General features: G+C 40.2%; 1 protein-coding gene across 14 annotated transcripts in view; it reads left to right on the top strand.

Moving 5' to 3' along the window:
- Window positions 1–22,204, top strand: part of LOC111929010 (bifunctional heparan sulfate N-deacetylase/N-sulfotransferase 3) — a 255,816-nt gene that overhangs the window by 42,569 nt on the left and 191,043 nt on the right. For 3 of the 14 annotated variants that reach the window (XM_086888073.1, XM_086888063.1, XM_086888072.1), the window contains exon 2: window positions 73–211. The exons of 8 other annotated variants lie outside the window; for them this stretch is intronic. The gene's annotated coding sequence lies outside the window, so the exon portion shown is untranslated. Of the gene's footprint in view, window positions 1–72; window positions 212–1,240; window positions 1,282–22,204 lie in introns of those variants that run through there. 3 more of the 14 variants (XM_086888070.1, XM_086888076.1, XM_086888079.1) reach the window with 3 other exon arrangements.

Below are 22,204 nucleotides of genomic sequence, written 5' to 3'. Positions count from 1 at the left end.
GGCCATGAGGGCTGCAGAGGGAGAAACAGATGCTGGGGAATACGTGATTATGAAACATGCTGATTTTGGTAGTGTTGTTTCTGAGGAGAGGATGGAGCTGCTTTTCCCACTGCCAGTGCTGTGGAAGGACAGGAGAGAACACGAGATGATGCCATGGAGGCAGCAGTGCAGTGAGCTGATCCCAAACCCTTTCCTGTGGAAAGAAATGAAGGTTAGTGACAGTGACTGACACTTTACTGAGGGGGTTGTTACTCCACACTACTGCATAATAAATGTTTGGTTAGTTCTACAATTTTTAGTACTTAAGAGTTGATTAAGTCCAGGAAAATGAAAAAAAAAGTTGAGACTTTCAGGTAGTTTGTAAGAATATAGAAAACGCTTAGGAGAGAAAAACGTCTTCTGTAACTCTGGTGAAACTTGTGAAGCTTAGCCAGGTTTGTAACCACTGAGAGCTGGTTTTGGTTTTCCTTTGGAATATCAAGTGAGGGTTTTTTGTCTGTGTTCATTATCTGTGGTTTTGTAAAACATGAGTAGCCTTCAGTGTTCAATTAAGAATTAAAGTCAGGAATTTCACTTTTCTTCTAGAACAGCTGCAATGAAGAATTTTCTTCTGACTTGAAATTTATTCTTTTAGTTGTAGAAGAGAACGTGAACAAATTCCAGACCTAGATGTGCCAGAATACTGCACTGGGTATCCAAAAATTTGAGGTAGTATAGCAGAAATACTGTGAGCTAAGTGCTCTGGTAGTTATTTGGAAAAAATATTGGAAGAAGGAAAATGTGAAACATGATTTGAAGAGCAAATAACTTCAATTTTTAATGGAGTTTTTTGTGTGTCAGTCTCTAGCGAGATATGCGCCACCACTGTTTACTTGGCCTGCCCATGAGGTGCTCCATGTGCAGTCACTAATATTTTTAATTATATTCATTTAAACACAGAAATGTGATCAAGATTGCCATCAGTATTCAAGAACACTTAAAAATATCTATGGGAACACGCACAGAGAAGGAATGTGAATTCAGTCAGATAAAAACATGTGGAGGTCGATATATGTTCTGTAGGATGAGGTAAACATTGAATAAAGTTGCTTTCTGTCCACAAACAATTTGCTTTTTAAATGTGTCCTGCCTTTTGCTTCGGACAAAACTTGACATGTTTGTACAAAGGGAAAACATGGAGATGAAACGAATTTCAGGAAGCTTGATGTGTGGGAATGGTAAGTATTTGTCTTCATTGCAGAATCCTGCAGGCGGTGTTGCACAAGATGTCATTCTCTAAAGGTAAGTAATTGTCTGTCATTGACTGTAAGTAGGCACATAAATGTTTTGGCTCAAGCAGCCCTTGTTAACCTGTGGCACAGACCCTAAACAATGGAAGTTTTTTTGTTACCAAGACAAATGGTGTTTCTCACAAGTTGGAGATATTTTAAAAATTTAGTGTGGCTAAGGTGATAAAATCCTCAACTGAATGACTGTATGTTCTTTTTACTTTTATGTGTATTTTACACGATGCTGTTTTACACTATAAAACTCGTGTATTTCTGTAGTGATGGTTGCTGGGTTTGGTAAGCATCAGGTGAGGAGTGCAGTAAGCGCAGTGTGAGTGTACTGACCTCTCACTAGCAAGGGCCTGACTGGAGTATCAGATTAACACATCGATGCAAATTGTGGGGTTTTTCCTGCGTTTCTATTTTTAAACAAAAGGCTGATGATCACTAGATGTTTCTCATGCACAGCTGACCCTGAATTACTCTGCCAGGGAGTGGGAGGAGGCTGTTTGCCTTCAGCTGGTCTGAAATGTGTAGTGGAAAGGGCTGTATTAAGAGTGTTTCTTGGCTCTGACAAAAACTTCAATGGGTATGGTTTGTGCTTTTGGCTGTGTGGTTTGTGAGGGGCTTTTTGTTTGTTCTTAAGCCGAAGCAACACAGCTCACAATTTAATGTTCTGGTTCTTGCGTTTTGTGCCACTGTAATCATCACCTGCTGGGCACTAATCTCTTAAATTTTAGTGCCAAAGCTCTTTGTTTGGAGAGTGGGAGGATGGAGGAGTACAGTGTGCTCTAGAATTAAAAGTATTTCAGCAGTGCAAGATTCCTTTCATTTAAACATTACAGAGAAAAAAGGTGCACCCCTGAGTTGTTTTTTCCTGTTTTTCCCACTTTGGGGAAGAACGGTTTTATTCTTTATTGTGATGTTAGGCACATAGGGATAAATGTCTGGTTGTTACATATTAATGTGTTTACTGCCAGATTTCTTCAGATGTGCATTGCTAGCACCTCTGACAGGCTGGTATTTGTTAAAATGGCTAACATGAATCTTTAATGTCTCTCTTGCATGTTTATCTAATTATTGGTCAAGCAGCAGGACTTAGAGGACAGTTTAAAAATCCATTTTGTCACACAAATAATAATGTGAAAGCACTTTGCTTTATTTCTTTACCAAACTCAGGTGTCAGTTCTGTCAAAGCAGTTTGTCACAGAGGAAGTGAGCAGAAAGGACTTTTACCTAGACCCAGTGTAAAATCTTGTAGGTTTTTTTTACAGTTTATGAAGTTTAGTGAGCTGTGTGCTGCAACAATGATTTGAAAGGAGGTGTTTCCTTTCCCCTCTGTGACAGCACATTTGCTGCCTGGTGTGACCTCGGTGGGCAGTCACAGGTTTGGAGTTGTCCTTCCACCCACAGTCCCTGAGCACTGCTCAGCCAGCTGAGCTTGTCTCACTCAGTGCACAGTGACACACTGAGGGGAGCTAGAGGAAGGTCGTGAAGGGAACGAGGGATTTAAGGATGGTAGATGAAACACCAGGAAAAGAGATGGCAGCTATTGGGGAAATTGTCAGCTGTGCACAACCTGGGTCCTATTTAAATCATGTTTGCTATTTGTACCAAAGAGAAGGAAAACTGGCAGCAGTGTTGAAAACCAGTTCTAAGTCCATTTCTAAATAAACCAACAAAACTGCATCCAGAAGTTCGGTCTCGAGATCTCAGCTGTTCAAGATCTCCTAGAAGTAACAACAGAAGGGAGAGAATCTCCTCAGTGTCAGTTCAGATGTTTCTACCGGTGAAAGTCACTGCTGATGTTGGTTGAGATTCTGTGAAAGAAATATTACTCTTCTCACTTCTGAAAAATGTGCTGGAAATGGTTATTTTTTTTTTGTCAAATGTTTTTCCAGTGAAGGAGGTGGGAAACAGTTTGAGAGGCATACAAACAGCAGGGGAGAGAACTTAGATTTTGTCAGTGATGGTTGCAGGTTGTTCTCTTTTTCTCTTCCACTTTATTTTCCTGTGTTTCTACACTATTTGAGGTAAAATTCGTATCAGTTTATTTTTTTTTCATGTAAAATTACTGGTTTCTAATCATAATCTAAGATGACATTTTTAAAGAGAAGTTATGGATTACATTAAGCTTCTTGTTCTATGGGGGTTTATCATAAACTGAAAGGAGTAAACTGAAATCAAAAGGACATGTGGTTCTTCAGAGGCTGACAGCTTTAAAGGAAATTCAGGAGATGCTGCAGAATTCATGGAGTTCAGTGTTGGTCCTGGTTTATTTTGGTCAGGCAAAGACAGAGCTTTCTCTATGTTCCTCTGAGTGGAGCTGGAACAATGTGTTGAACATGGAACATGAACATGGAACAGTTGTTTGCTGTTACCAGCACCTTCTCTTTTTCAGTACTGTAGAGCTTTTACTGTTGGTAAAGCTTGGAAGACTGAGCCAAATCTGTTGGTCAAGAGCTTTTTTCCTCCTCACTAGGACGAGGAAATTTTATTCTAGTATTTTAAACACGATGAGCAGTATTACTCTTAAATTATAAATGAATACGTTGTATCTGTGGCTGGAAGAAAGCCAGGCTCAGTCTGGCAGCCAGGTAGGGTTATGTTGTGGCAGGTTTCCAGTGCATCCTGTGCTTCTGTGTCCAATCAGTGGCGTCCCTGCTGCAGGCAGTGGCTGCTCAGGTGTCTAACCCAGTTCACTTGCAGCTTTGGTCAGTTGTCATCCTGCACTGCACTGTCATCTGACTGTCATAGCCTGGGAATTGTCACCTAGAATAATGGTTTAGGATGCTGTCCCATGTCTTTTTTTCCTGAAATCCTGCTGGTGTTCCCTAAGCTGGGCTGTGAGGTTACTAATGACATTCCTATTGACTGCTCATAAAAAAAAAGCACAATGTGTCAGTACTGACAGGAGTGCATGGAGCAGAGCACAAAATAGAAACATGCTTGGCTGGTGTTTGCTTCTGTGATGGATATTGGAGCAAAAAGGAGTCTGCAAGGGAAGGACTGGCAGGCTGTCCTGCCACAGGGTACGTGGGCCAGCTGCTCTGCACAGTGCTGACCTTGCTGCAGGATTAAATGTCACACCTTCTTCTCTTCCCCAGCTGAGACCCTGCGATATTTTGGTATCTCCTTAATGCTCCCTACCTCAAACACTGTCCTTGCTGAACTACATTCTCTCTGTATTGTTCTTCCTCCTTCTGAAACATCTGGTATTTTTTATGACCAGTACATGCAAAATGAGCTCATAACATCTGTTCCTGCAGGAGCTGCTCTAGGGGGATAGAGTGCCAGAGGTGGACAGTCCTGCAGGTGTCACCCTGTGGAAGTGGAGGAAGAGTTGGTCATCAGCTCCTCATGAGCCATGTGGCTGCTGTTGATCTGTGGGTCAGCGGTCATCCTACCTTTGACATCACTTTCATAGTTTCTGGATTTTTTTTGTGTGTTTTCAGGGGTTTTGCTGGGGTTTTTTATATTTTTTTTTAACCTGAACTGAAAGCAGTTGGACACTGTGTGCAATGCTGAAGGGATTGCTTGTTAGGTTATTTCATTTTTTTCCCCTGCTTTAGGAAAGTGGCCACACGAAAGGAGTGAAAATGTAGGCAGGACTGTCTTGTTAAAAATAATGCTATGTCAAGCACTGTTTGCTTTTCGACATGAAGTAGGGAAAGCTTGTGCCAGCAGACAGGAAGCTGTTGGGGAAGCAGTGGTGTCCCAGTGACTCATAATTTAGCTTCTCTTTCAGAGGTTCTGAGTCCTGAGAGCTGTTTGGATTGATTGGAATTCACAGATAGGCTTCTGTCCTCTTTAGGACTGTGTGCCTTCAGTGGAGGTTTGTCCCCCTGTTGGATTTCTTGTGCTGTAGATGTACACTGACAAGGAAATGTTCCAGCTTTTAATAGAAAAAAGGTGACTGTATGATGATTGTAATAGTGAGCAATGAGGAGGGATTGGAAAACCACAGCAGCCTTGCAGCTTCAGAAATATTGGAGTGGATGTGAAATTTGTTGTTGGTTTGGAGTCTTGCTCCTGCATCCTAATTCTCACAAATTTTACTTGTTTTTGTAAATGGCTGTTATCTAACTTGGAAAAACTGTGTTGAGAGTCTGTTGTCCCTGGAAGAGTTGGGGTTTACATGACACATTAGTAAGAACTAAACCCCTGAATTTTAGATACTTAGGAGCTGTGTCTTAAGATGATAACAACATAAAAGAGTTAGAGGCTGATGAATGGACTTTGTTCAGTGTACCACAATTTTAAGAGCAGCTGTTTTGAGCGCTGATGTGCTGACCAACTGTGAGAGTTCTGTGTTCAGTAGCTCTTGACACTTGTCATTTTTTCCCTGTGTGGAAGAGTGATGGAGTAGCTGAAAATAGAGCTGCGGTTTAGAGTACAGCTGGACAGGGATTCAAGAGCTTGGCATGAGGGCATTGTAATACTGCCTGCAGTCAGGCAGATCTCTGTGGTTTTAAATGTGGGGGCTTTTGTTTGTGGCTCTGTATTCTACATGAAAGCAATGATTTGGCAGTAAATCCCTGTCACCAAGACACATGAAACCAAATGGTGTGAACAATGCTCTTGTTCCTTATTAAACTTGATTATAATGGTCCGTCTTCACGTATAGTCTGTTTTGTTTAGAAATACGTGGCTCTTAGTCCAAAACAAATTAATGTGAGTAGCAAGAACCCCCCCACTGTGATTAATTAAGTTAGAATAAAATTTTAGAAAGAAGTTCACATCAAGCACAGCTTGGAAATGAAAGGATTTATTTTTCATCTTAAGAAAGGTTATTAATAATATGTTAAAATATTTCTGGCTAGATGAAAAAGGCCAAGTTTTTCTTCTTTGGCTTGTTTTCCGAGGAAAATGACCAGATTTTCATGGTACTGGACAGTTGCAGCTTGACACTCTGTTGAACATTGGAAATTTTTAATTTGAGTCTTACTGAGGCAGTAATACTATCTGAAAGAGAATGTATTGGTTAAGAGGTGAATTTATATAGAGTACACAGATATTTTTCCCAGCTTCCTCCAGAGATTTTTGCCTTTTCCCTGAACAAGCACTGTGTTCTGAGTCTGGGCCAAGGGAGCCAGATCAGGTCCCCATAAATTCAAATGAATTGATCACACAGCAGTTGCAGCGGTGTCAGGGAGAAGACACACCACATGAAATAGCATCTTCTTCAATGGTTATATTATGTGATTATGTCAGCATAGGGACAGGCCAAAATCGTGTGTTCCGAGCTCCTTCTGGCACAGCAAGTTTCTGGTTGTGTGGGGTCAGAAATGCTGTGCCTTTGAATCTCTCCTGAGCTGAGCAGAGGGAGACAGTGTGTTTATATGGAAGGTGTTCTTTCCTTGTGCTGGCTGCCTTTCAACTGGATAAATTCCCCAGAAAAGCAAGAGGTCACTGATTCATGTCCTGGCTATGCATTTGAAGGGAGTGGTAGTTGCTCTGTGTTCATCCCTACAAGCGTGGAACAGTTTAACCCAGAGCTTTTTCAGTACCTGCTGTGGTATTGAAGATTCTGGCAGTGGTTCTTTTTGTCCAGGTCCTTTCCAACTGGATAGCTTATTTCTTTTTTCACCTGTATTTTCCCAAAGGGTCTTGAGATTTTTTTTCTCCTCAGCATTTTATCCATGGGACACTGTTTATTGATTAGTTCTGTTAGGCATGAGGTGAACAATATTTTCTGAGCTTGTTGTGTTTTAATGTAAATAAAACACAATATTTCTTTTTTTCTGCCCCCTCACTGCCCTTAGCATAAGGAGTTTGATATTCTTTCTCCTTTGAATATTTTTGGGAACTGCCAGATGGCTTGATAACCTTGCTGTGCCCTCGGTCAGCTCACTTCCTGAGCCAAAATCCCCATCAGTTAGTTCTCAGAATTCTGGCAATCCATGTTCCAGGCTCCTTGCTTTTTCACTCAACACAACCCAGAAGTGTCTGAGAAGATCCTGATGCAGCTGATGTGTATCAAAGCCCCTCTGGGCTCTAAAGCTCGTTTTAGAAAGTACGGTAATCTGGATCTAAAGCATTTATACAAGATGACTGTAAAAAGTTATCATTTGCATTTCTGTTGTCATACTAATCAGTAACATATAACCCAATAGCTTTAATTCCAGTATTAATTTTAAGGTGGGCTTTTCTTTCTTGTCTAATCCCAGATTCACAAGGAAAGGTGTATGTAATCCACTGCTCATCCATCGTTCACCTTAAAACCTGCTGCTTGCTGTCAGTTATTTTGGATTGCTTTTTCAAGCACAGGAGCTACCTGTACCAGCACTTTTGGATGTTTACTGGTGATTTCTGTGACTCCACCATGTATTGTGTTCTATGCTTGAGTTACAAAGCAATAGCTGGTCGTAACTGTGGCATGAGCAGTCTCAGGATGTTGTTGCTTGTGTAGTGTGCAAGGGAGCTTAATGAATAATTTCTGCCCATCTTATTTAATTCTAAAGGGATGGGATGCCACAGTTCTTAACTTGCTTGTCACTATCCAGCAGTTCAAGAGATAGAAGCAGCTCCATTCTCGAGGGGGGTAGAGTTTTACAGCAGTAATGAACTTGGTTTCCTATGCTGATATCCGCTGTTTGCCTGTATGAAATGAGTCATAGGGGCTGCCAGGACAGAGAAAGAGAGCAAGATGTTCTTTTCTTTGTGTTGTGTAATGAAGATATATGCAGCTATGCGTGAATTAAGATGGAAGAAGAGAAATAATAATCTATGGAGAATGAGAAATCCCTATATTATTGGGAAAATGTAGGGTCATATGGTGGATCACAGCTAATATGTGGTAATAATGGCCATAGTATGCTTAACATTTTGGAACCTATTGTATTTCCCATTTGGATTAAATTAAATACATACATCATTCTAACAAACCTCTCCCAGCAGATTGTGAACTTTGGAAGTGGGGAAGGGAATTAATGGCAATGTATTTCACATTGGTGTTCTTTTGTCTAGTGATTCAATTATTTCCCCATAAAGAATTTACAGTTTCTACACAACAGATGTTGGTCAGCTTGTGAACAGACACTGCTGAAGGTGGAGTGAAAAATGACCTTCAAATGTAATAAACTCAACAGCTATTATTTATCTCATTGCCTAAGAGACAGGCTTAATAACCCATTCCTAAATAAGAGGGAGAGAACTAGGACACAGCTGAATTGCAGTGCCAAGATGGTAGGATCCCGAGCTGATGTGAAATGCAAGAGGAATGTGAGATAAGAAATCATAGTAGCTCATCACTTGGATGTGGGACTGAGGGAAGCAGTGGTGAAAGACAGGTGTCTTTAAATAAATCATCTGAATATAGAAAGGCAATAATGAAAAATCTATCCCTGCCTGATTTTTGAATATGAAGTAAACTTGTGTAAAATGATGTAGTTGAATAGCGTAGGAAATGAGCTCACAGAAGGGTCTTGTTTAAATAATTGCAAGTTAAATGACTTATGGCGTAGAAGTACAGTTTCTGTGCTGAGGACTGCCTTTGAGATGACAACCAGCCTTTAAGTAACAAGTATGCACAGGCTTTTGTCATTTCTTAATCATTCATGAGAGGAAAAAAATAAACCCTTTTTTAGCAGTTGAAGGCTAAGGGGTTTGTCATATAGTTTTTTGGAGGGCTTTGTCTTCCAGAGAGCTCTGTTTGTTTTTCACATAATATATGAGCAGTCTTGGGTTCACTTGCCCAGAATGTTTGGGAGGAGCCATGACTTTTTTTTTTTTACAGGCTACAAGTCTTCTGCTGAAGTTTGATAAAAAATCATAAGCTAGTGTTACAAGCTTCGTGTCTGCCAAATTCACATAAAGCAGAGAACCAGCATAAGTGTACTGTGGAAATCAATATTGAAATTCATCCTTAAATAATTGCCTTGCAGAAATTTCATGCATGTAATTCCTAGGCCTTGCATGCACAAGCATGACTTGCTATGTTTTACATGAATTGTGTGAGTGTAAAGATCGCTGCTTATTGCAGAGTTCTGCATCTGCCCTCTTTATAGAAGGGGCAAGCCAGGGGAATTACCTTGGTTTTATTTAGAAAGCATGTATGTAGAGAGCAAGTGTTATGTTTGAATATTGTTAACAAACTTTCATGTACTTGGTTGAAGATGGTAATCAAATATTGCTGATAATGTTTACAGGGTAATAAATGTGGTCAAGTATTGCAGCAGTAGCAGCAGACAGTGGTTTTTTTCCAAGTTTTTTCACAGTGCGTTTTAGTAAGTATTAAAAACAATTTCCAAGCTGAATGTAACCTTGCAAACTGTGGGGAAAGGTAGCTTAGAACTAGCCATTCTGTTTATTTCTGACTTAGGCAGCGGTTCTGTAGCATGGTGGGTAAGGACCAGACTCCAGAGCTGCTTCAGGCTACATAACTTGGGCTGCAACTCCTGCTGCCACCCTGGGAGAAAAGAAAATGGTTTCTGCTGGTGTTAGGTCTGCCAGCCACTGAGGAGCAGGGCCAAGGCCCCCTTGGGGGTCAGTGTTCCCTTGGAGCAGTTCCCCAAGCTTGGTGGAATTCAGGCTGTAGCCCAGGTGTTGAAGAAGCAAGGATGCAGCACCTGGTAAATATTAACTGAGTAGGCTGAGGCGGAGTGGGAAACAATAACCATATAACAAAAAGAGCAGCAGAGGGTTGGTGAGGGAAACCCTCCCGTGTCTGTGTTTTTTTCCCTACTTAAATCTCTTTTGGCTTGGATTTGAGACCTGTCTTCTTGCCAGATGTTTTAAACTTTAATGCAATTATGAACAGGCAATAGAAATGGTATCCTCAGTGAAAAGCAAAGCAGCAAACACTGTGGTGTGTTTTGGTGTTAACAGGTAGTGAAAGTTTATGTAACAGTTGACATAAATTTTCATGAGCGCAGTAAATACTCCGTGGTGTTTAGTTTCCTCTTGGTTATTATATCAAAAAATAAAATGTGTGATCTCAGGGCTAGAATATGTGCAGGAATGTCCAAGATGTCTCTTAAAGAGCTCCAGTGTGTGGAGCTGCACCGCTGTAGGACCATTTGTGTGGCTTGGTTCTGGTCATGTCCCTCACTAGAGGACTAGAAAACTATCCTGTATGTGTTTAAACAGCTATCACCACGAAGCTTTTCTCTTTACACACCTAGTGGTTCTCATCCTCCAGGTTTTTTACATACCACTTGTTGCTGCAGCAGTGTGTAAGAACTTCATAGTGCCAGACCCTTAATGAAATGCAGATACGCTTTTCTCAAATTCATGTTTTCCAGCTGTCAGCTACCAGAAGAAATTTGGTTGATTGTAACTTGGCCAGGCTCTGCTGTTTCTTGAAAGCTCCGTGCTGTTGAGCTAAGACTTCACTTGCATCAGTGAAGTAATATTGACTTGGAATCTTGCTTTTTCTAAAGTAGAATGTACCTAGTAATCAAGTAATCAGCAGTATTCTTCCAGACCTGCTCCAAGGGAATAGCTCTGTGTTTTCCCACATGTAAACTGCAAACAGAAGAAGGGACTGTAATGATGAATGTCAAGGACTTGTATATGTCATACCCTTTGACAACCTGTGAGTTCTTGTGCTTGGAGCATTTTTGTGAATAATGCTTGAAATGGAACTGTTAACATTTGGAGTTTGTTGCATATCAGAGCAAAGCAATCCCCTTGTTACTTGTAAATTATTCCTCTGTCAGGAGGAGCGAGGAAGAAGGCAGGATTCAGTTGTCTTCCTGCTGTGCTGTGTGATTGATTGGCCTCTAAATTGATAGAAGGTGTTGTGTTTTCTGAGTGCCACTGGTTGGATTTTGCAGGAAGAGACGTGTATTTATTTTGTGAGAGCCTGCTGGGTAGTACTGAGAAATCTAAAAACTTTCTAAGGAAATTTTATTAAAGCTGATTATAGATGAGAAGCTTACTAGGAGCTGTCTTGACCAACTACCAGTCGCTGTCTTCTGCTTTTCTTTACCTCTGTAGCTTACAGCTCACTTGTTGACAGCCTGTGTTGTAGTAATGCCTTTGGTTATTAAGATATATATATATATATATTGCTGATACCATTAAAGCTTTCTCATTCAGCAGTCCTGGTGCACTATAAGGGCTGAGGACTGAGGGCTAGAATGCATTTGGATGTTACAGTAGTAGTTTGGAGTGCGGGGCAGACCCCACATTGTGCTGAGATGAAGTTGTTTTCAAGGCATTAGGGAAATTACTCAGTAGTTTGACTTGGGAAATATATTGGGATGAGGCCTGTGTTTACATCAGGGAACGTGGGCTTGCATTTAAGTTACGCTGGTGGGAATGCAGTGTAACAATTCCTTTTCCCGTCAGTGCTGCATTCTTTCTTTTAAAAGTTAATAATAATGACCCTGAGTTTAAAACAAAAAAGTTTGCAATATATCAGGGTAGTTCAAAGCCTCTTGACACCTTTTCCACTTGGCTGTGAATTTCTTTGTTGCAGCCAAATGGTCCTATCAGTAGAACCAAAGAAAGAGGAGAGGCTGAGCTGGCAATTTCTAATTGCAGTTGAAGGTAGATTTTTCTCCTTCTTGAATTTACTTCTCCAATTCAAGAATCTTTTCTTTAGGTAGTATGGGTTTCCAGAGTTTCCTACTGCCATTTTATCATTGCTTTTCTATATACATGAGGTTTGAACTAGTAACAGTGGCCTGTTGTGCAGTTTTAAAATATCGTACATGTCATTTGTAGTTGTACTCTCCTCCTGTGGTGCTTTTGGCCTGCCTGCCTGTGTGTGAACCGAAGTTTCAGGATGTGGGTTGAGATCACTTCTGGTTGGTTTAGTTTGGGTCATTGAGCTAGGAAGTAAGGAGAGCAGGTGAAGGAAGCTGACTCAATATTAAAGACATAAGTTTGCTGAATTCAATTTTTACTGCAGGGAGTGCCATCATTTTCTGATGCAATTGTAGCAAGTCACCTGGTATATTTTTGCTCAGTCTTCCAAAGAGGAAGGTGATAATGATATTCTATTTGATTTATGACCCAGTGGATGAAATGGGGTCATACAAATGCTTGAGGAAATGTTGTATCAGTAAACAAACCTGAAATTTTATATGCCAAATGCTGTAGGAAATAATCACTATATACAGCCTGACTGATCTTCAAGCATCTCTTCTGACCCACTGAATCATTCTTGGAGAGGGAAATAAGGGGTTTTTTAAAGTAATGAAAGTGTCTTTAAGCTACAGGAATTAAAATTTAGAAAACCACCCGTATTTATAATGGATCACTGGAAGTGTCTTAGGCAGTGTGAAAGGGAAGGTGTTACAAAGCAATCTCAAATCTAAGGTCTCAATCATTTCTCCTCTGACAACCACTACAGTGTTCCCAGAGTTGAGCTCAGGTGGCAGCTCTGGGTGATTGCTGCAGCAGTATAACAACCAAGAGGGGTGACAGCTTCTGCCATGTCAGTGACACATATTGATTAATGGCCTTGGTGGGAAGAAATTTGTGAGGAAGGGACATTCAAGTCATTCTTCTTGTCAGCAGTAAATACTGTGTGGTCTTCTGTGGCCTTGTCACTGTTTGTAGTTTCTGGTTCTTGTAATCAAGCCACAGTTGTCGTTCATTTCACTGGTATAGGCCTGTGAAATGGGTATTCCTTGTGACATGAAACATGTGAGAAATAAAGTAGAAAACAAAGCTAAATTGTTAAACTCAAATTCATCAGGCTAAAATTTTAACAGCAGTTACTCTTGATCTTCTGAATGAAATTAGGTGTCTGTGGCTTTTGGTTTGTGTTACTCAAATTCAGAAATGGGGAGGAGTTGGGTGGGGGGATTATTTTCTGTTGAGGCTGTTCTTTTTATTTTGGGGTTTGGTGTTGGATTTTTGAGAGAGAAAGGCTTAAGGGGGTATTTTTTGCCATAACAGGGTTATTTGGTAGACATCTTATGTGAAGTGGTTTAGTGTTACATCATTGTTTATATGGCAAATATTTATCTTTGTATTAAATTCATGTGTATTTGCAAACTATAATAGGTGCAGTTTCTGTAATGGCATTAATAGTCTTGGAACAAACAAGGTATATAAATAGAATTTGTCTTTTTTTTTTCTGTTCATCAGATATTAGTTAATTCATTTGCTATTTATTAGAAAAGGAATACTAGGAAGAGGATGCTGTTTCAAGGTCCCAGACTGCAGAGTTTATGAAAACTGATTTGAATTGATGGCATTTCAGTAAATGCCACCAGGGGACTAAAATGAACAGCCCAGCAATTACAGCAGAGTATATTCTGCTTATTACAGTAAAAAGAGTTCAGAGTTCTTTTCAGCTCATGAGTACACTGCTGAGTGAAATCACTTTCTATTGTTCTCTTAAAATCTTGCATTGTAGCCACAATAACAGTGGCTATGCAGTGGCTTTGAGGTGCTGTGAGTTATGGGACAGCAAATTACCTCAGAGGCTAGCTTTTAAACTGAGGACAAACTCTGTCTTGAAGAATAGTTCTACTAAATATGTATTGTGTATGGATTTCTGTATTTGATATTTTTCTTAAGTTTGGTTCTGTGTTTTCTTCCTGTCCAAGGCTGCCCAAACTCAGTTCAGTATTTCGGTTCAGTATCTTCAGTAGTGGAAGTGTCCCTTTTGAAGCTTGAAGTGCATTGCTGATCACAAGCAGATTGTGTAAGGATTGGTGTGAGCAGTGCGTGTAGATGAGCACAGCTCCCTTCCTCTACTTCACAGTCCGGTCACTCAAATACTTGTCAGTTTACTTTTTGGTGAGGTATCATAATAGTGATAAGTTCCTAGTGAGCACCTCATTATTTTCCATGGATGTGGTAAATAGCTTTGTCTGTGACTGTGAAACCAAGATAACAGGTTTTTACTGCTCTTCATTCCCAATGATGCCTGATAAAACCAAGAGAATTTGTTGCCTGGTGATCATATAGAGGATTTTATAGTGGATAAGGTATCACATTTCCATCTCTGCTGGTGTGATGAGGGCAGTGTCTGTGCCAGCATCCCTCTCAACTGTGGGTGTTCTGTAACTGTGACCGTACAGAGGCAGCACAGGGATGTATAGCAGGTGAAAGGCCATGTTGTCTTCCCTTAAACAGTTGCTGCACTAGGTATGGGATTTAGGTCTTATTCACTGGTAAAGCTGTCCTTTACCAGTAAGTATTGGATGGGGCTGAGCCAGTTTAAGGATGGTTTACGCTAGCATATCATATTCCTATCTGAGATAAGTCTTGAGAGACACAGAGAAGCTTTTCCCTGTCTTTCAGGATGCTGTTTTAGAGACAGTGCTTGTTCCAGTCCAGCCATATTGGAAATGTAAGGAGCAATGTAATTTCTAATACAGTGGTTAGCTGTGTGGTACAGTACTAATCAGGATAAGTGTATGCAAGCAAAAAAATACATTGCTGTATGTCAAACAGGGGTATTCCTCAAGTCTTACTGTTCTTTGTTCTTATTCAAACACCTGCACCTTTAGGAAACTGGCCACTGCACTTCTAGACTCTGGTAACCATGAGGACAGGTTTTAATTCCTTAAAAAGTCACCAGGCAACCCCAAAGGTGTGAAGTCTGTGTGTCAGAGTGAAGTGTAGCTGCAGCTGCTCTCACAGCTACCGGCAGTTCAGTGAGCTAATGCAGGAAGCTGGTGATTGCTGTCTGTGGGCCAGCTGGTCAGCTACACACGAGAAACAAATGAACTTTGGAGTTGGTTTCCTGTTGTTACAGGTTAGTCAGATGGCTCTTAGTGTCTGTGTAGCTTTGTCATCTTCAGAATGTGGGTCCTTTGGGTATGAGATGGCTCATGCTTTGTGATATATTTCCAAGTGCATGGCCGTACTGTCTCATTCTATGTTATTCCTCATCACTTTTTAAACTTTTAATGTGAAACTGTCTCTCTGCCCTGTCTCTGAGGCTTAGCTCTTGCATCTGGCCAGTGACTAATTTATTTTTATTAGTTTAGCCTTTAAGAGTACTTAATCATGAAGTAATTAATGATTCACTTGAGACTGTACAAGGAATATCTGAAAAGAGCAAATAAAAATAATGTAATTTGGGCTGTTTTAAAACTAAATCTTAAAATGAAGCTAAAGATGCAAGTTCTGTGTTACCCTTGAGTTTCATCTGCATGGCTTGGAAAATGCTCTACTGAAAGGAAATCTTTTCTGCTTTGATGGGTTTAAGCAACGTGTGTAGAAACAAAGTTCAGTTTAATCACATATTTTCTGCTTAGGGGGAGAAGCCAAGCTATGATGGCAACACCTCCATCTGCTGTCAGAGACCATTACCTGTCAGTTGTCTTAGATAGCTGATGGTGGCACAGAGTAATGTGCTAGAAGCCACCTACTGTGTTATTTATATTTATGCAACATAATCAGCTATTGCTGGCTTGGAGTGTATTTGTCAGTTTTGAATTTTAGGATATCTGTGGAAAATTGATTTATCTGTACAAGAGGGAAATATTTGTTTACCCAAATCCAACTATTATTAGCAATGAGTTTATACTCGGCAAATGCATTTGCACCCTACTTGGCTTTTTTCAGTTGGTTTTGACAAGTGGCATTTGTACATTCATTTCTTCATGCTGTAGCAAAAATAAAACTTCAGGGACCTGTGTTAAAAATCTCAAGCATCTGCTGTGCTAATGACCATGAGGGTCAGAGCTCTGATAGAGCTGTCAGCAATTAAGAACAGGGCCCTTATCTCAGTGTTGTTCTATGCCTTAATGAGTCTCCTTTCACTGCCTGCAGAGTTCCTCACATCCAGAGCAAGTTTTGTCTTCGAGCTCTGAACTTAACTTGAAATGTCTCTGCAGGCCTGTTTTCTGGAGGAGGTGGGAAGCAGGGAGGGAGGCCTTGCTAGGTGGAAAGCAGTTTTAGCTGGGTTAGTCTGGCCAGCCAGAATTCTTACCCTGTTCCTTGAGCCTCACAAGTAAAGATTGATTCCAGAATGTTGGGGTTTTGGAACTGTATCAGTACAGGGGTTAATATGGGCTGGAAATAAATCCAGTGTAAAGAACTCTTTTGTGTCACGTTGCATTCCTCCGTGCAGATGACTTGGGGCAGTAGGTGCTGGTATGCTGTAGCAAGGCAGGAGGATTGGGAAGTGCTCCCTGCATAGCCTTGGCTGTTCTTCACCAGAAAAGCCCTGACCACTAAGCTGCAAGGTGTCTTTATTTGTTGCATTTTTGGGGCTATGCAATACCAGATTTTAAGACTTAGAGGTAACTACAGCAGAGGAGACATGAGCTGCAAGTCATTCACTTGTCATTGTTAGGATAATTTGTTTTCTGGATTTTTTTTTGTCACGTGGGCTGTTGAGCAGAAGAATTAGTTTTGGCAGAGAGGAGTATTTTGCTGGGTTTTTAACCCTGTACTGCTGTCTCTGTCCTTAAGCAGTGAATGGTTTTATCTTTTTGTCTTTGTGCATCTATATTAAGTTATTTTGGAACAATAGGACTGTTGTGAAATATGGGTTGTTGCTGAAAGAATGAGGTTAAACATACAGAGGTGGCATGTTTGCACAGCTAAACAGGAAATGCTTTCTATATTTCAATGGTATCAACTCCTTAAAATTGTCCATTTCTTCAGGAAAACATTTGGTAGTTCTAATTCCTTTTTTTTCGTTGTAAGATAGTCTGAATGACAAACTATTGAAATATTGGCAGGTGTTAATTGTGAAATCAAAGCAGCATTTTACAGGCAGCTGGGTGGTACTTAGGAGGATGTCAAACTACATCAATTCTTGGTGTCAAGTGTTCCCAAGCACAGGCTCTTTTGCTGGGTGCCTTATATCATTGGGTAGGTAACAGCCAGAGCTGACTGTCTGCCTTTGAATTCAGGGCAGAAAAGCCTCGTGCTTGAGCTCTTGTGGGTTTGAGGTGTTTGATTAATGGAAATTTGTGGATTTTTTGGCCAGAAGAACTGTACAGTGTGTATAACGATATTGTGGAACAATCTGGGTTTTAATGGGGTATCTGGCTCCATATTTGTCTGCATAGAAAACGTTTAAAGCCTTTTGTTGCTTTCATTGTCCGTGGTGGTTGTCTCTTTTTTAAGTATAAAAGAAAGAAGAGTCTCTTTTGTTTCTCTCAGCCATTGTCTAAGTGATAGTCCATGTTTTATAATTATAATCCTATTAGTAGGCAAAGGACGATGTAAAGTAATTCTATGCAGCGTTAGGGTTTGTACTTAACAAAATCACAAGATAATGGGAAATATTTAGAAAGAAGCTAATGAGCATGAGAGAACCTTGGAACTAGTTTTATTCCCTGCCGAGGTCTTTTTGCTCAGAGCATAAATGCATTAATTTTTAAAAAGAATGACATCAAAGTCTGCCGATGAAAGGAGTTCAGGGGAAAGCTGTAGAGAACGACTCAAATTCATGCTGGTGTGAATCTTTGTTGAGTGTTGGCAATAAGCAAAGCACGTGTAGCCACTTGCCACTCTAGCACAGCGCCAAGGTGAGGTCACCTGGTCTTGAGGAGGCATCAGGCAGCCAGGGAGCTGTGCCAGAAGCAGGTGGGGAGGTGACCCAAAGGCAGTCAGCACAACAGCAGAGGGCAGTTTTGCAGCCAGCTGACTCAGCTTGCAGCTGCCATTTAAAAGCAAACAGAAGATGCTTGTAAGAATTGCCATGCACATATAGAGACTGCACAGTGTGTATATAATAATACAGTATATATTAATGCATACTGTAAAATATTAATAATGTATTAGCTTACAGTACACTGTATAGGCACACACATGTAACATTATTGCTTATAAAAAAGGAAGAGCTGGGCAGTCGTCATCTAGCCGAGCTGTTTATTTTCCTACATTTTTTAAATCAAGAATGCTCAGTCCATAAATCCAAGGTGAGCATCAGCAGATCAGCTTCTTGAGCAAATTTGTTGAAGTTTGTCCCCATGCAACATTATTCTGGAATTATAACCTTGTATATGGAATTATAACCTTAACAAATGCAGCTTCCCTCCCCACCCATAAGAAAGAAACTTAGAGTAAGTCATTAAGCAAGCATCTGGCACCAAGGAGACTGAAATTCTCACACAAGCTGCTGGTGCCACATTCCTGTGACGGAGCAGCTCGGTGTTCTGTGTGCATTAGAGGCCCACCTGTGCCCTGTGGTTGTGGAATGCATGGCTGACACTGCTTTAGACTGTGTGGTTAAAAATGTTCTTGCCTGAATGAGAGATGTCTGTGCAGTTTATTGTGGACAAAGGTATCTGCTTGCTGGTCTCTTTCATTTTACGTGTACCTTTTAGGATCCTAAATTTCTGGATACACTTAGCTTTTGGGGTTTGTGTGTCTGTGCTGACATGTTCTGCTGGTGTTCCGTGCTGATTTCTTATTCATTTGGGACATGCTCTGCTGTATTATGCTTTAATCGATAGGATTGGAGAATCTCAGTGTTTATTGGTAACCTACAGCCTGGAGTTTTTGGTATATTATGTATTTATATTTCTTCTCAAGATGGTGTGTTATGTCCTGAATTCCTACTTGGGGTTGTTAAAGCTGACACAAGGCATGAACAGCCAGCTCAGTGAGAACTTCTGCATGGAAGGTACATTGATACTTGCTAGCAGATTACTGACAGAACGTGTTTTTCACAGATCATAGACTGTTCTTTCTTTTAAAAATTGAGGGCCTGATTTTGGCTTCCACCTGTAGGTCCCAGCTGTACCTGTCCCCTTGTTGTCTAATAGGGTATGACTTTTAAGTTCAGCAAGTTGAGGAGGCTGAGCTGTAACCGAACCAAGAATTTGAAGCCATTAGCTAAAAGACTGAATTGTTTCTGCTTATAACAAGATGGTGGAATATAATGATTATGCACATGATAGTTTTTAATTGAGAACTTACCAGCTTGTTATTGTTTCTGCCTGATTTTTGACATGAAGATCTTTTGATGGGGTTGTGCATATGTTGTAACTGCCATATTGTCCTTTACTGGCTTTAGAGCTGAATGGATCTTTGTCTCAATCTTTTGTTTTTTGGTACATTAGCTTTGTTTAAGAAAGGTTGACTGCTCCTTCAGTGCAAAAGTCCTGCTGATTTTTAAATCATTTGAGGGCAAGAAGCAACTAAATCCACTCTCCAGTGGCACCAGGGTTCAACTGATGTGGGCTGTTCCAGGATGTGTCCTTTCTACATAGGCTCAAGCACTTAAATTGGGACATGATAGATAACCTTAACAGAGAAGATCACAGAGCAGTTCTCAATAATAGTTCATAAGGTAAATGACTCCTTTAAAGGAGACATTTGTATTTTATGGATGAGTTTTGCTTGGCCAGAATGAAATAATGTTTTAGCCATTTAGAATTAGATACATAGTTCCAGCCTGACCTTTATTTTAGTAACTGTAATATACCAGAAGGAAAAAAATATCAAGGTCATACTCGAAAGTTCTGGTGTTCCTTCATTGTGAGTAACACTGATCATTTTTTAGGCAACATGAGCTGTTACCTAGGTGGCAGTAGTGGTGCTTAGTGTATTGGAAACACCCAATGCTGCTAGTGCCAGCTTTTAAGTGTGGTCTGTAGAGTAAAATGGACAGTGCTATATCAATTTCACTAACAAGCAAAGACCAGTTTGAAACAAGTTTTGACAGTCCTTGATGTCAGTCCTGGAGAGCCAACATCAGATACTTTATTTCACAGGAAAAAAGAGTTTTTCATGTCATTCACCCAGGGAATATACAGGTCATGTTGCCAGGCAGTGAGAAAAGAAATGAAACAAAACCTGTCATCAGAATCTCTGTAAAGATATTCTAATTGTATCAATAATGCTTTTAAAAACATGAGTTACTTATTGATTTTTGAAAGCCTATGAACATAACAGCTTGCTTTGATTTCTTCTAACACTTCATTATTGACTCTCAGCTGCAGAAGACTGGAGCAGTTTTCAAGAGTGATGCATATAGAGGAATGCACTGATCCCAGAAATAAAGCAAAAAGAACGAAGTGGAAACAGGGGTGGTTTTGCTTCCCAGTGCTTTGAAAAGGAATCACTGTATTTTCAGAATTTTAAGTAGAGGGTTTGTGAGGAGAAAAAAAAAAATCTCTACTAAAATAGTCCAAAGGTTGATTTATTGATCAATGTGCTTTACAAGTACTGTGGCCACGTCTGCCAGTGTTCCTCTGTACTGTGCAGAGATTGACCTGTCAATGGAAAAGAGACAGAAACATTTAATTTGCCCCAAGTCAATCAGTTCATGGCAGAGCAGGAATGGGATTAGTATCTAATTTCAAATCTCTCTATCATGATAGTGTAGACACAGAGGAATTTCGGTGATGTGATGCCTCTGATTTTTAGAACTTTTACCTCATGAAAAGCTGATGCACCTGTTCTGAAGGGGTTTTAGGAAAAGGGGTTTTGGCACAAGTCCCTCCATTTGGGCAGAGGAGTGACATCATTTAGGCTTTAAGTGGCAGTTAAGAGCATGAATAGATCGCTGGAAGCAACTGCAGTAGAGTGCTGCCACCTAATTGCTGAACACTTAGGATTCCTAGTAACAAGTATTCTCTCTCCTATGGACGGCAAAGTAAGTTAAGCTATTTCTTGGAAATACAAAGATGATAAATACCCACATACTTAGCTTCTGTTGGCATCTCTAGTTAATCTTTTCTTTTGGCCATTCTGCCATGTGCTAGATGTTTAGGTTTTCAGGATGTGATAGGGATGTACTCCTACACTGTACTGAGAACCTCAGTGTAGAGAAGGTGTTTTTCTGTTTTTGCTTTCTCATGTAGAGCTTCTTTGCTGAGACCCTTTCTCTGCTGCTGTGTTTACTGTTTAGCCTAACTACATTAATTTTGCCATTAGGAAGAGCTGTTCTAGGTGAAATAGTACTGATTTGTGTATTTCGAGGTGCATTCACAGGTGTTGCCACAAGATTATAGTTTGTTCTAGTAGGAAGAGTGGTGTTAGTTCTGATAGCATCATGCAGGATTTTAGATGACATTTGAAAACTTTCAGGTTCTGATGGTATTCTTTGTGTTCTAAGTCTTTTAATGATCCAGTTGTCTTCAGAACTGACAAGTTAGTAATTTGAACATTTGATGCACAGATGTTCTGTTCCTGCTGTGGGTACAGATGATTTTCTTATATTTATTCCTAGTTGCTGTAGTTACTGTCAGTGCAGAAAATTGTACTGTTGAGTAAGTGATGGGTTTTTTGAAAGCACAGAAGTGTTTTCTTCTATTTCTGCCATGTGCAATCTTGGATATAAACTCTAGTGGAATTTTGTCAGTGCTGGTCTGCAACTTCAAGTTTGTTTTCTAAATCCATTTAGTACCTTCATTCCAGATTTCACACACTTTCCAATTTTCCCCTTGTTTCCGTATCACCGGGCTGCTTTTGTTTGTCTTTTCCACCTATTTTGAGGAGACAGGTGGTAATGTTTTGTCAGACAAGCATGACTCCCAGCTGTGGATTAATTTACTTGCTTAAGTACCAACAGGTGCCTCTGCATTCTCTAGGGGGATACATGTTTCCTTTCCTCTGGAATCTTTGTACTTTCCATCAATGCTTGACCCACTGTTCAAATCCCCTGCTAGCAAATTCTGCTTTCTTTCCTTTCAGATGTAATAATTCCCTCAGCCTCAAAGTAATAAGCTTTCTGTTGTCTACCTTTTCTTCTTTTCTTTACATGCATCTGCTTAACCAGGGTCATGTTCTGAAATTGTTCTTTGATATTTACCATTTCCACGATGAAATTTTTCCTCCAGGTATTTTTGAAACTGGGCTGTTTTACAAATTCTTGCAACAGTAGCTCCTGTACATCAAGTTTGTATTTCTTCTGTTGAGGGTCATACATTAAAAATACAAGTATTTTAAGAACTTCACTGATGCTTTCCTTGTGTTTGTTATCCTAGTCTACCTTAGGTTTGGGTGTTCTCATTAAAGCAAGCCAAATTACCTCACAGTTTATCCACTAGAGCAAAGAAACTATATTTGCGTTTCTTTTCTTTTGAGATATGTGGCAGCCTCAAAGTATC

This window comes from Cyanistes caeruleus, chromosome 5, assembly GCF_971803275.1.
Source record: "Cyanistes caeruleus chromosome 5, bCyaCae1.hap1.1, whole genome shotgun sequence".
NCBI classification, from domain to species: Eukaryota; Metazoa; Chordata; class Aves; order Passeriformes; family Paridae; genus Cyanistes; species Cyanistes caeruleus.
The sequence above is the reverse complement of the archived record's forward strand: the minus strand, read 5'-3'. Positions and strand labels throughout refer to the sequence as shown.